We start from the raw sequence: 15,000 nt of genomic DNA on the forward strand, positions 1-15,000 counted from the left end.
AAAAAATATTCATGCGTGATTGGGAGTCATTCATTTATTTTTTGTTTATTTATTTAATTATTTATTTCGTAAATCAACGGAAGAGTCTGATCGTTTAACAATTACAAGAAACCTTCCAGTCACCGACATCCATGACAAATGACACTCTACCTGAGAAATCTTCCTTCAAACACCTCGGCTTACATTCATCGGCAATATGAACTGAAACAAATACATTGCGAAGGCTGCTGCAACGAAGGAGGGTTCCCTCTATAATGCTAGACTAGTCACACCTAAGAGTATCCTGTACCGCTACAAAGCATGGAGTATTGTTATCACACCTGGACTGATGCATCTACCGCTAGTTTCTCCCCCTTGGATCCAAAGAACAATCTCCAATCTAATAATTCCCACTTTGTCAACTAAGCTCCACGTTCTGTCCCATCGCCGCAATATTGTGTCCCTGTGCATGTTTTACAATTTTTTTAATGGAATGTGCTCTGACGAATGCATTGCATTTGTGCTTCCTCGACGTACATACCCCCGACAAACCCGCTTAGCAACAAAATCACACCCCTTCACTGTTGAGGTCGCTAAATGCCAGAAAGCTTCCTATTCTAATAGTTTTCGCCCTCGAACAGCTAGACTTTGGAATTCCCTCCCTGCTACCTGCTTCTCCGGCTGTACTGATATGCAGAAGTTTAAGTGTAACGTAAATCGACATCTAGTTCATCTTCCCTAAGCATGGTCCTGTTGGAATTTTTTTTTGTACCGATAATGGTGCATCCCCCCCTGTTTACGTTTATTATTTTTTATCTGGTTCTTATATATGATTTTTTGTATTTTGTATCCATTATGATTTTTAGTTTCGTATATTTTGGGTTTGTACGAAACTCCCTTTAATTGGAGAAAAGGGAAATGCTAGCTCTGTAATGACGTCACGAGCTCAGCGCGTATTTCGGTCTCTTTTGAAATTCTGCTGTCATGGAGAGTGAATGTGTTCATTGCCAGGCGCTGAAAATGGAATTTTGACGAGCCCTCCTTCAAAGAAGTAAACCCGGCAATAAATTAATACCCGGCTGTGACGAGACAGACTTCTGGAAACTATTTACGTTTTGCACGTATTTATTTTACAAGGAGTGGTATTTAAAGAAAATACCTTTTACGTGACAAGGTATTATGGAATCTCCTATCCGGACAAGCGACGAGGTCTTGCTCCTGTAATACATGTGTGTCTACGGTTTTCATGCAAGGAAAATTCTAAAAGAACTTTATAAACAAAAAAAGAAAAAGGCACGTGCCTAACAGGCTTTCAATTGTGAGTACGCTCCTAAAATTATTTCATATGCGAGTGTGATTAGGAGATACTACTATTTTGTATATTCTTGTTGTATTCGTTAATGGATACATACAACTTCTTTATAAGAACCAGCAGTGTTGTTATTTTTTCATTACATGTTACTTTTTTCATGTGTTACCTTGGCGTTTAAGTTTAATGCCCGCAAAGGGAAAAATTTGCAACTTATTGTAAATAAAGTTTCTTCGTTTCAAATCAAGACATTTATATTTTATTCTTTACCCCCCCCCCCTCTTTTGTTTCATGCTTTTTTGTCAGCTTAGTTACTTTAGCGTCGAATTTATCTGGAAGCAAGATAAATTCCGACAGTCCCAAATAATAGTCACTTACGTCCAAGTGGCGATATGCCTTGTTTGGGGGGGGGGGTTGAATGTGAGTAAACTAATATTGAGACTGCAAGCTATGGGCTTTCTCTGCAAGATGGCGGTGTTTGTACTGCTGGATACGCACTATTATTTGCAGTGGTTATTTTTGTTTTCGTTTATCGAGTCGAGTGGAATGCTATGATGATAATCATAAATACGGGCATTTAATACTACTTTTATAGTTATGGATGGTCTAAATAATCTATAATGTTTATTCATCTCGCCAATTTAATAATAGTAAAATAGTAGTGAAAATTTGGGTACAGGAATGAACTATCAAGTAAAGATTATGAAAAAAAAAAAATGATGCTTATGTGCGTCCATAATTGCGTTAAGTTGCAAATAGGATAAGCGTCGAGAAAATATCGGAGGTGACAACAACTAAGTGGTTAACGATATAGACTGACAACCTAGGCGTATCAACTTCGAATCCCGTTCGTTCCACAGAAGCACTTTCACTTAGAATGTTGGCAACCTTCACGTAGTTTTGTTATTTTCGTTAATGGTGAAGTTAAACAAACGTACCACCACTGAATTCGTAGGGTTGTTGCTAGGTCCAATAAGTGTAAAAGTACGGTACAAAAATATCCAAGGGGTCAAAAGTCGCTTTGGTAGGCTTGGTCGTCGGGAGCGTCGCTTCTGATATCGAGAATATCTCTGGGAACGGGAAAATTAGAAAGGCATCACTAGGCGGTCGATATGGACGTATCTCAGGCCAGAAAGCTCGCTCAGATAAATCAGGTGGATGTGGGTGTTGCCAAGGGCTTGACCGGTCAGGAGATATCAACAGGTGATCGACGGTGGGGCGGAGGGTAATTTCAAGATGATATTTGTTTTGTTTTTTGTTTTGTTGTTGTTTTTTTATGTTGTTTTATCTATTGGAAAGACATAACTTAATAACAAGAATAATTTCCTATGGGCATTTATTGCGACTTTTACAGTTTTTTTTAAATACTGGGAAAACTGATGTTGATGATGATGATGACGACGACAATGACGACGACGACGACGACGACGTGGATAATGGTAGCAGTGGTGGTGACAGAGGAATAGGGGAGGTGATAAAAAGGTTTGGTTTGCTGTAAAACCTAATAACAAATCTTAACTAGACATCTAATATTACAGTCTTTCCCCCCTCCCTTCTTTCCCTTTCCCTCCCTAATTCTTTCTCTTTATCTTTCTCCACTATCTGGGCTTTTGTTTTACTACTTCAAGAAAGAACAATGGACACACAGACGGTGACTCTCAAAGGTCATACTCCCATGCATGACCTCCACCGTTGCCTGTCCCCCGAGATGCCCTTATTCGTGAAGGATTGCCGACGTAACTATACAGATATTATTCCGGTTCCACCAAGATTCCTCCTTTTCGTGGGAGCTGGACACAAGCCACGTGGGGAGGCAAGTAAATTCACGCATGTGTAAAAGTCAAACATAGACACCCGTTAAAACGGGACGCATAAAAATAACTACGTTATACGCCTCAGACGAGTGCAGGTTTTGCGGCTGAAGTGTGCAAGAAACGATGGTATATCAGATTTCAAAGAGCAAACTATTATTGTCGTCGGGAGGATAGCTTATTATGCTTTACGTTCAGCAGCAGAAGCAGCAGCAGCAGCACCATGATCGTCGTGATCGTTGTTGCTATTGTTGTCATTGCTGTTGTCATTTATTATCATTACTACTACTACTACCACTATATTATTATTGTCTCACAAGGAGCTTTCACACAGGTCTTCAGAAATCTTTCCCTGAAAACAGTCTGTGGTGTTCACTGGAAGCTGAGTGACAACAAGTCTCCCCAGGTTTCCAGTACTCTCCACCTCTTTCGATAACATTTGCAAATAAATTTGCATTATCGCAACAGCTGCATGCCATTGATTTCTCGTCGGCAGTAGCTATTGGTCTTTGCTGGGATTTGAGTGGCACTAAGCCTCCCCAAGGTCCAAGTTCTCTTCGGACTTATTCGGCTGAGGTCTGGTCAGTTCATCGATCTTTCCTTCCTCCTTGACTCTACTTGGTTATTTGGTTTCGCTCTTTTTTTTGGGGGGGGGGGAGGGGGTGATGTGGCTGTGGAGGTAGGGTTGGGTTAGAGAACTTATTATTATTATTATTATTATTATTTACTCACTAGGAGTAGTCACACAGGCCATCATCAAAGATTACGCTATGATAACAACATGTGGTGTTCTCTGGAGCCTGAGTGACAAGAAGTTTCCCCAGACTTCCAGTACTCTCCACTTCTTTCGATAAACTTTGCAAAAGAATTTGCGTTATCGTAACAACCGCTTAACCATTGATTTCTCGTTGGAGGAGACCATTGGTTTTCACTGGAATTTGGATAGCAAAAAGCCTCCCCAAGGTCCCATTCCTCTTTGCACTCATCCAACAGAGGTCTGGATAGGGCTTTCTCTCCTCGGTCTTTCTGTTTTCCTTGACCTTCTTCATTTATTTGGTGCCGTGTCAGTTTATGGTACACACACACACACACACACACACACACACACACACACACACACACACACACACACAAAATAAATAAATAAATAAATAAATAAAAAGGAGGAGTGGCCGGAACGTAGGGGTGCATAAAGGGGGATTCACTTACAATTATACAGTTTCAGTTTTCATGATTCCATGTGATGTTTCTTTATATTTTACATCTGTAGTCGTTTCTGTATGTCCATTTTTTGTGTCTTTAGTTCATGTGTGTTAGTCTCGGCATTCTAGGATTTTTCTGCAGTTTTTATTATTGTTATCTGTTGTATCTTATCAGCCATCCCTTTGATTCCGATCTCTCCCATACTCTTTTGAAAGTTTTTTCGGTATTTTTCCCTACTATTAATGGTGTTATCCTGACTTTTTTCATCTTTCATATTCTTTTAAGCTCACTGGATAGGTAAATGTATTTGTTCCGCTTCTCTGTCTGTTTGATCTTTACTTGTTGCGGGACTAATGGGTGTCGGTTTTTAGTTCCGTAAATTCAAAATAATAATAATGATCATGATAAATCAAGTGTAAAAATGGAGTCGAACAATCAAACAAAGGTAACTGGGACGAATGGATAAATTAAATACATATTTTCTTTTATTTTTTAAATTGTAAATGAATGAAAAGAAAAGATAAGAAAGTTTCTTCTTAATTGAAAGTCTTTACCTGCGACTGAGGTAATGAAATGCTTTTGTTATGTAATGAAAAAAAAACAAAACAGTCCTTTTTAAGGAAGAATTAAACAATATAAAAGTCCATCGCTTACTTAGCGGAAAGATAGAAAAAGCGTAAAAATAAAAAGTCCATCAGTGTAACAAGTCCATCTCCATGTGGAAGAATTAATTGCCGAGCGTGCGCGCGTTTAACGTCCACGTGGACGGAGTCGATGCTGCCTTGTGGTCGACTGATTCGTTTGGGCGCAAAAATGCCCTTTTTACACATTTCCAACCGGCTCCACGGAAACCTTCAAAAAAATATTTTTTTTAAATTTGTTTTCCTTGTAATCCGATTGGATGAAAAGAATATCATTCTTATGGCGTAAGATGCTTCTTACGACGTCCGCGTGGAGGGTTGAAGTTTCGTTTATAAATCCACCGAATTTGCGTGGGTGGAGAAAGGGAAATGTATGAACAGTTGAAACGATGTTTATACACCCGCGCGGGCGCAACTGGGTTTTACAGTTGGGGCAGCGCGCCATTATTCTGTTTTGAGTAGATTCGACGCGGCGGCGTCGGGGCTACGATATACTCTAGTCTGCTGGGACAGCAAAATTTACAATCTGGCAGGACTTTTTCTTCTCGTTAACTATTATGACATCCAGTCGTGTTCTTGCTTGGATGGGTTTATCCGTTTGTATATCCATCATCATCATCGTTATTATTATTATTATTATTATTATTATTATTATTATTATTATTATTATTATTATTTTTATTTATTTATTTATTTTTTTTTGTCGCCGTCTTCCGCCCTAAAAAATGTTGTTGATTTAACGACAGTGTAAATGCTTAATATTTAAAGCCGAGCATTTGTTTATTTGCGCTTAAATGTCACGTATAAAAAAATCAACCGGGCGTTTATTTCAAGTCATTGCAAGTAGATAAGCTGTTCATTTACATTAGTATTAGTTACAGCAATATAATAAATACACGATGTTATGATAATTTCGTGAAATATTTAATCTTAGAATATAATATAAATGTAAACATTTACAGCGTTTTTATTATTATTTGTTAAAAGTCACAGAGAATGTTGTTATTGCTTTTTCGATTCCTGATTCGGCGAAAGCTCACATCAGCAGTTTCTTTTGACCAATAACAACGAAAGAAATGTTCAGCGCAGAAAACAAGAGCGTACTATATATATATATATATATATATATATATATATATATATATATATATATATAAACAAAAACAAACAGTTTTCCTTCTCTATCCTCTATCTTCTTTTTCGTTTACTTCGTTTACAGAGAACACAGGAGCGCACGACTCAGTCCTCGGCAAGCAGTACGCATATAATCGCAGACTTTCATGGACTATTAAACACAACGACATGGTCTATAATCAGTGAACTAAACATCCTCCCACACAAGTTAGTACACACGCTCTCTAACTAGCAAAACAGAGGCACGCAAGTTGAATACACGTAAACGCACATGGCACCAGCCGAACTGAACACCTACATCCCATTACAAATAAAGGCACACAAATACATCCACATCTTCGTGCCTATTCATTCACACCCACATAAACGCGCATGGCACCAGCCGAACTGAACACATACATTTCATTACAAACAAAGACACACAAATACATTCTTCGTGCCTATTCATTTACACACACACATGAACACACGTGGCGCCAACCGAAATTAACACATATTCTCTCATTAACAAAGCCACACTAATAAACACACGTCCCTTATATACAACTCACATTCATTTACTACACATAAACGGTAGCACTAACTGAAACAAACATATGTATTTAATTTCTCTATACAGGCGTCGTCCTTTCTCCAGAACGTTTTTGGGCTCTTTGCGTTGTTAATAATGGATGGATTTTGTACCTTTCATTGCTTTCCTCTATGCAAATAGAAAGCTGAAGAAAGTAGGTACCGTATACGACGGCGTATAAGGCGACCGTCAGATAAGACGAGGTACAGAATTGGAGCAAATTTTAATAAAGTTATCCTATATCAGTTGTATAAGACGACTGCGAAATCACGAAACCGTGTTTTTCTAACGTAGGCTAGAGATTGCAACACCCGGTATCTTATTAAATATTCGTTTTAAAGGTGATTTTTTTTTTTTTTTTTTTTTTTTTTTTTACTTTAAGGATCGTCTTATACGCCGAAATACACGGTATATGGGGAAAAACATTCCCAATTATCAAGTTTAGAATTAGGATTTTGAGCGGCTATGTTGAATAAATAAAAGGGAGGCAACTGAATTCGAACTAAAGGATAAAAAGAATACGCTGTTAGTTTATATATTGTTAACATTCTCATTACTTCGTTTAAGCATGATTGTTGTTGTTGTTTTGTTTTTTGTTTTTTGTTTTGGGTTTTTTTTTGTGTGTCCGGAATATTTTGAAAAAATGATTGATTTTAAAACATCAATATTTTAAGTATGATTATTATTTTGATTTTATTTATATCAGAGATAAACAAAATTAATAATTGTAATTCAAAATAAGAATCTCGTTTTGTTATTAAAATATTATGCAAAGTATTTAAAGTACAATATCGATTGAATATCAAATGATCAGATTAACAAAAAAAAAATATGTCGTATTCCAAAAATCACTTGACAACTTGCACATACATGATGAGAGACTTTCATAAAATTCTGTGGCCTAGTGAAGCATACATACATCATTTAATGAAAACATGCACACTCTCTCACTAGCACAACAGAGACACACTATTTGCACACGCGTAAACGCACACGGCGCCAGCCGAAATTAACTCAAAATTCTCCCTCTATTAAAAAACAAAAATAAAGAAAAATATATACGATGTTCTATACTTGTGACAAAACGAAAATATCATATTCCAAAAAATCACATAATCTGATGAGGTTTTTTTTTTTTTTGTAAAAATATCATGTTTAAGCGATTAATGGAAATTCGTAGGCGTTACAACATACATCTTGCAAGTTTGGATTGGTTGATTTATATCCCTTTGTTTTTCTTAATTGTTTTGAAATGGCAAACAAGACAGCCGCTCTTCAATTATTGCACAATTTGTTTTCTTATCTATATATCTATAAAAGTGAACGTGTCTGTGTGTGTCTGTGTGTGCCTGTATACATTTCCCTACCCAATAACTCTGTCAATTTTTAGTCTACGGACTCGAAATTTGATATTCAGGGTACTGAGATTTGGGAAAATCTATGTGATCCGTTTTCGGCCAGAAATTTGGCTGTTAAGGGGTCAAAGTTCAACGATTTGACCTTTGAGAACTCTACCAAACTCCTCCGACAATTTTGGGTCTACGCACTTAAAATTTTAGATATAGGTTCCTTGGATATGGATCTAACTTAATAACTTGATTTGAGCCCAAAACAATAAATGTTAAGGGGTCATAATATGGGTCAAAATAATAAAAAAAATGACCTCTGCTGTCTCTTCCAAATTACTCAGACAATTTATGGTCTAAATATTTGAAATTTTACATAAAGGGTATTCAGAGATAGGACAAGCTTTTTCATCAGTTTGGGTCGAAAATTTTTATTTACAAATATATAAATGTATGTATGTATGTCTGTTTGCATATGTCTGCCTTAAACGTTCAATAGAGGCGACGGATATTGCCAAGATCAGTATCGTTTTAAAGTTCGACCTTTCATACGACAAATATCGAAAAATTGGCTAAAAACATTAATATCTTCCCCTTCAACTAGGCACTTTTCTACAGGGGGGGGGGTTAACTTTTTTAGCCGATATTTTTTTAAAGATATCCTCTCCTTTAGATTGTCTAGCCTTAATTTTAAAAAATGTCGCGACCCGAGTGTTTCAAGTTCGAATCCAATTCGTTCCACAAAATCATTCTCACTTTGGATGTTGCCAACCTTTTTTTGACCCCTCTCGTAAGTAGCTGATGTCTTTCTAGAAATAATTATGGCTAGAAAAATATCAGTGATCTCAATGCCAACGATAGAATCTTTAGATTCATACGACGACGACGACGATAATGATGATGATGATGATTGAGTACACCTCGCGGATCGATTCCTTTATAAATTCTCATGTATTTTTACTGGTTTCATATGGATTAATTCTATGCTGTTGGTTTTTTAATGGTTTTGTTGAACACTCTGTAACAACTTACTATTTGTTCGCTTGTAAAACCATAAATCTATGTCTCTATCTCTACAATTATATAAATGCAATTTTGTCTGTCTGCGTATGAGTTCGTTCCTTATAGACTCCAAAACAGCTAAACAGATTTTCTTTAAAATTTACAGAACTTTAATATTATAAGTCTGGAAGTGATATTAGTTAAGTTTTGTCTCAGAATACCCCGGATAATTACCAATAATCGATAATCAAAAACCGTTATTTTAATTTATCTATCATCAGTAAAGCCATTTTTTCCATGTCGACGCTTAGCAGCAATGATAGAACAACGGACCGTGAAAATTCTATTGTGGGTAAGTCGATCGCGTGTTTTTTTGTTTGTGTGTTTTATTTTTTTTTTGTTTTTTTTTTTTTTTTAATTTATGTTTCATGGCATGGTCAGTAGGTTCAAACCCCGCACGTAAATTTCTTAATGTTTTTTTCGTTGACTTGAAAGAAGTTTATATAAAATAATTTTATGAAAGAAACAATAGATTTTCTAGACTGCAATGTAGAATTACATATATTTTGAACTAAGTTACAGCATGGAGGCATATGAAGCTTCCTCCCGGGCGATTTCACCAATATAGGAGTGTGAAATATTCGCTGACCATCATTCCATCCCGGGCAACGCTGAGTCTCCCTGCTAGTAGATTATATTTCTCCTCTTTCCGCATAGTTGTTGAGTTGGCTGCATAATCTAAGGGACACAGACTTCCACAATGACTGCGACGTCATTTGGTCGTAACTCTATTCATAGTGTATGGAATAGTCCATTCATTTCTGAAATAGGGTAAATAAACATAGCGCTATAAAACCTTGGCTTATCCACCCACCCTTTCTTATTCGGGTTGACTTTCAGGAAGTCTATATTCCGTTTCCTTTTTGAATGTTCGTTTTAATAAACTACTTGGAGGGAGGGCGATGATGGTGCTAGTTATGGGACGATTCCAATATTACAATTACTGATTCTGTTCTAAATTCTCGATTCCGATACAATTACCGATTCCGATTCTTTTTTAAATATTAAAATATAGAGTTGTTTTGTGTGTATGGGGTGAGGTGGGCGTTACCGCTAACTCCATGTAATATGTGCATACATTTTTGCAAATGTAAAACAAGAAAAATACGCGATAGATCATAGTTTTACTGATAGTTTAAAAATCAACAAATTTCATCATTATTACGAGCCGTAAAAAAATTAAGTTTTAAACAAACAAACAAACAAAAAAAAAACGATGAAATAAAAGCAATAAAAAGAATCGTTTTGGGTATTAGAAAAGAAGCAAACATTTTTCCGATTCCGATACACCCCAAATGTCTGATTTTTCTTCGATTCATAGATTCCGATTAATTGTCGCAACACTAGACGGTAACTCAGTAGTTAAGGCCACGGACTCTTCTAAATCATTAAATCATTGTCACTGTTGATTTAGTATGATTAACTGAGGCGTGTGTTCAGAAAGTATAGAGAAACGTGCAGGTTATTTTTGCCATGCTTAACTATAAAAGATTCACTGCCATAAATTCTAGTAAAATTCGGTTTGATACAAAGTTTTGCCAAGCGAGGATCGAACTCACTATCTATATGATAATACGCTAAGGCATTTCATGTTCCTACGTCACACAAGGAAAGAGAAGAGTGTAATAATAGACTAGTAATGTACACGTTGTCACATGATACTATTGACGTTACCACCGAACTATTCAATATTTTATGACGTACTAACGGGGATCGTCCAATAAATTTTAATTCATGCAGATTTTATATTCATTATTACAGAGCCAATTCTCTATTGAATATTATATTGTACCTAATATATAAAGGGCTGATTTCGAAAGTTTAAAAAAATGATTCATTTATTGTGGACTATTGTCCTCATCTTTTAGTTGTTGTTTACGGCCAATTATTCCTCTGGCCTTCATCAGGTGGTTACAGAAACGTCTTGAAACAACAACTAAAAGATTAGGATAAAATATAGATAGAATGCATGCGTATATATATATTTGTTTTAAAAATGTTGCCTACCAAACTCCTCGGTCAGACAGCTCGGTCGGTGGGGCATTAGAATACGCCGACTGCCCCCCTGCAGAGGGTAAAAGTCCCTCAATGGGGGTCCTGGATATGACCTTAAACTATATCCAGTGGTGAGGCCCCAGCTTGTGGGCTTTGGGGAGTGTGGAGTCACCTTTTAATTACCATTGCTCCCAGGTCCACTCTGACCCGGAGTGGTAGTACCTGTTAGAGTCCCAACTATGGGTTAAATAGGAACCAACGTGAAAACAACAAATATATTCTATTAAAAAAAATTTTCTTCAAAATCTTTGGATTCGGCATTAAATAACCCGGAAAGGGTTGATATGCCGTAAAACAAAAACAACCAACCAACCAAATCCTCGGCCAGAAATGAAACTTAATAAACTACAGACATGCAACTTAATAAATAGGGTATTCGAACCCATGCAAAACTTTATATTTGGGTTTTAGCCGGAGAAAATCGGTGCAAAAGTGTGAAAATTAAAGAAATGGAATTTGCCAGGTGAAGGTCGAACGACGGCATTACGAATATGCATGCGTAACGTAATAGCTATGGGTTTTACTTTTTAGCCTTGCAGCAAACATGTCTTCATAGGTCAGACATACACGTCAAAGGAAAAGGTAAATCGTCAGTAAACGGTTTGGTTTCGATTCTCGGTGGTATAATAATAAATACGAAATCTGCATTAATCAAAATATCATATTTAAGCGTATTTTATGACCGGGCAATGCCGGGCGGCCTGCTAGTATATACGAAATCTGGATAAATTAAAATAACATATTTAAGCGTATTTTACGACCGGGACACGCCAGACTCCCGAAACCCCGCTAGTATTGCATAATAGAATGAAATCGCAAAGGAATTTTAATTTTTATTAAACAAAACATTTTATTTAGAAATATCTGGATGAGAACATTTTTTACTGTCATTCAACCCAAACAAGGGCGTAGGAAGCTACTATTGGGGACTAATTATACAGCGACACGATGTAGGGAATTGAGCACTTGAACACTTGAACTTCTGCATGTCAGTATAGCCAGGGAAGCAAAGAACTATGGAACCAGCATGGAATTCGAAAGTCTAACAATTCGAGGGAAGAAACTATTATCGTAAAAGGGTTTTCGGCATCTAGGGATCTTTATAGTGTAGGAGTGGGATTATGCTGCTTGTCGGGTTATCCTGTGGTATTTACGTCGATGAAGAACAAGTGCTTCGAGTTCGTTAGAGCACATTCCGTTAAAATACTTGTAACATTTCGGCGACGAGACAGGGTTGCAGTTTGCCTGATAATGCGGAATCTGTTAGGTAGGGACGCTTTTTTTTTTTTTTTTTTAACCATGTTTGACCCCTTAATCGCCAAATTTCTGGCCGAAAACCGATCACATCGATTTTACCAAATCTCAGTACCCTGAATATCAAGTTTCGAGTCTGTAGACTTAAAATTGACAGAGTTATTCATTTTCCACTTTATTACGGATTTAATATAATTGAAATTGTTAACATTCAACTCTGACACTCACCTTGTTAGTCGTATTTACTTTTCTGTTTAATATTTTTTGTGTCCATTAAATACCGCATCTTGTCTTTTCGTACCATTACCGGTTCACAACATTGGCGACGAGGGATTATTAAGGAACTCAAACATTTGTCACCCACAATATTATTGTGGATTAGCACACTCAGCTAAATCACCCTTATGCCCCCATTATAAAGATTCTCTTTTTTAGGCGATTACGTGTGAAAACCATGAAAAAAGGTTTTATAGCATTATTAAAGCCGAAAAAGAAAAATGGAAACAAAAACAAAAATATTTTAGCATTTAGAGTGAGCAATCAATTTAACGGAAAATGATTCTCGATTTCAAGCGATTGTAGTGTTTTAAGTCAAATTAGCAATGTTTTTTTTTTTTTTTTTTTTTTTAATCTTTGCGATGTAAAATATATTTGTTGAGTTTGTTGTGTATGACTAGCTCGTCTTTTCGATTAGTTATGTGGGGATTCACAACCTTGCAACTCGAAATTTAGTTGTTATTATTTTTATTTTATTTATTTTTTATTTAATTTATTTTTTTTTTTTTTCAGTGTTTTCACCCGTAATTGCTTGGGTAGTGACAGTGGCTAAGTGGTTAACAACACGGACTAAAAACCTGTGCGTGGTAAGTTCGAATCCAGTTCATTCCACAGATACACTTTCACTTACGATGTTGGCAACCTTCACGTGGTCCCTCCTGTAAGTACCTGATGTCTTTCTAGAAAGATATCGGGGAAAACCAATGCCAACAATAGAATCATCTGATTCATACGAACGAACGACGTAATCGCCTAAAAAAGTAAAATATCATTTATTTGGGGTGTTAATCTAAAAAAAAAGATTCCTTTGGAGAGTGTATATATTTTGCTAGTTTATTGCTGGAGCGTGAGAGATATATCGTTCCAACAAATTAATCGGACGTATGACTTTACTGGCAGATTAAAGAGATGAAATGGCATTACGTCCAACCAAGTTGTCTGACCGTCGGATTATTGAATCGGATTGGTCACTTAATCCAGTCAAATAGCTTCTCGACGGTTATTTTAACCGTTTAATCTTGTCAAGTAATTCGAGTGGCCTTTAATACGACTGAGAAGACCAAGAATTAATCGCTACTTACATCCAACGATGGTGACATTTTTTTTGTTATTTTTATTTTATTTTTTTATTTTTTTGTTGCTTTTATCCAATTGAAAAGTGATCTTCACATTTAATTTTCTTTTTTTTTTTTTTTTTTTTTTTTTTTTTAACAGTCTGATCTATTATTAAGAAGGTTCTCTGTGAAACCTGGGAAAGTTCCATTTCATTGACGCCACCCAAACGTCCTTTCCTTAAATTTTCCAACGCTCATATATATATATATATATATATATATATATATATATATATATATATATATTAGCGATAGTTTTTTTTAATGAATTAAATTATTTATACGAAAGTGCATTTTTACCTTAATACAAGTTGTTAACAATTTTCCCTTTGACCAATTTGGTACCTCCAAATGGGTGGGGGAGCATATGTATTGTTTTTAAAATATAATTATCCACTGATATATATATATATATATATATATATATATATATATATATATATATATATATATATATATATATATATATATAGCTAGTGTTGTTTTTATACGTATAAAAACAACACTAGCGAATAAATACTGGGAACTCAAAGAAAGCGGACATTCGCCGGTAGTCGAATGGAAAATAATGAGACAAGCTACCACATGCAGACATTTAGACGACCCACGTAAATTATGCCTCCATGAAAAATTTTCTATCCTGTACTTTAAAGAACCTCAAAATCTATTAAACTGTAGGCGAGAAATAGCAAACAACTGTGTTCACAAAATAAAACTTACTCTAGGATAGCGATACAAAATAGCTTTAAAACTAACGATAACAATAGAAAACAAACAAATAAATAAATTAAATAAACATGAATATACATAAACGATCACACACATATATGTATATATATATATATGTATATATATGTGCATGTATGTGTTTACACATAGGTATATGTATATATACAAAAAAAAAGAAAAAGGAGAGCGTCTACCTAAAACCACTAACCTAGTTCTAAAACAGATCCTTTGTTTGATAAAATGCATGCCCATTGGCTGATAGGAAGGGGCGCGGTGGATACTAGAAAGCTGATTGGCTAACTAGAAATCCTCAACATATATAAAAACAAGAAGCAACCACAGAATTCGCGCATAAGCCTGACGAATCCTATAGTTGGATGAAACGCAGAATATTCAGTGTAGTTTAATCGCCATATATATTTTATAAATTACTAACTAGCTCTACCTACGTATTGAGCACTTTTGAAGTAAATACTTAAAGTTTACGCATAAATCTATACTTTCGTATATTAAAT

The 15,000-nt window shown here is 35.8% G+C and overlaps 1 long non-coding RNA gene across 1 annotated transcript in view; it reads left to right on the forward strand.

Moving 5' to 3' along the window:
* The window catches only part of LOC145293365 (uncharacterized), a 22,658-nt gene that overhangs the window by 800 nt on the left and 6,858 nt on the right, over positions 1-15,000 (forward strand). Inside the window, exon 2 of the long non-coding RNA XR_013869724.1 lies at positions 13,155-13,228. This is a non-coding gene — a long non-coding RNA (uncharacterized LOC145293365). The remainder of the gene's footprint in view (positions 1-13,154; positions 13,229-15,000) is intronic.

This window comes from Euprymna scolopes, chromosome 14, assembly GCF_053919585.1.
Source record: "Euprymna scolopes isolate OS-2025 chromosome 14, ASM5391958v1, whole genome shotgun sequence".
NCBI lineage: Eukaryota > Metazoa > Mollusca > Cephalopoda > Sepiida > Sepiolidae > Euprymna > Euprymna scolopes.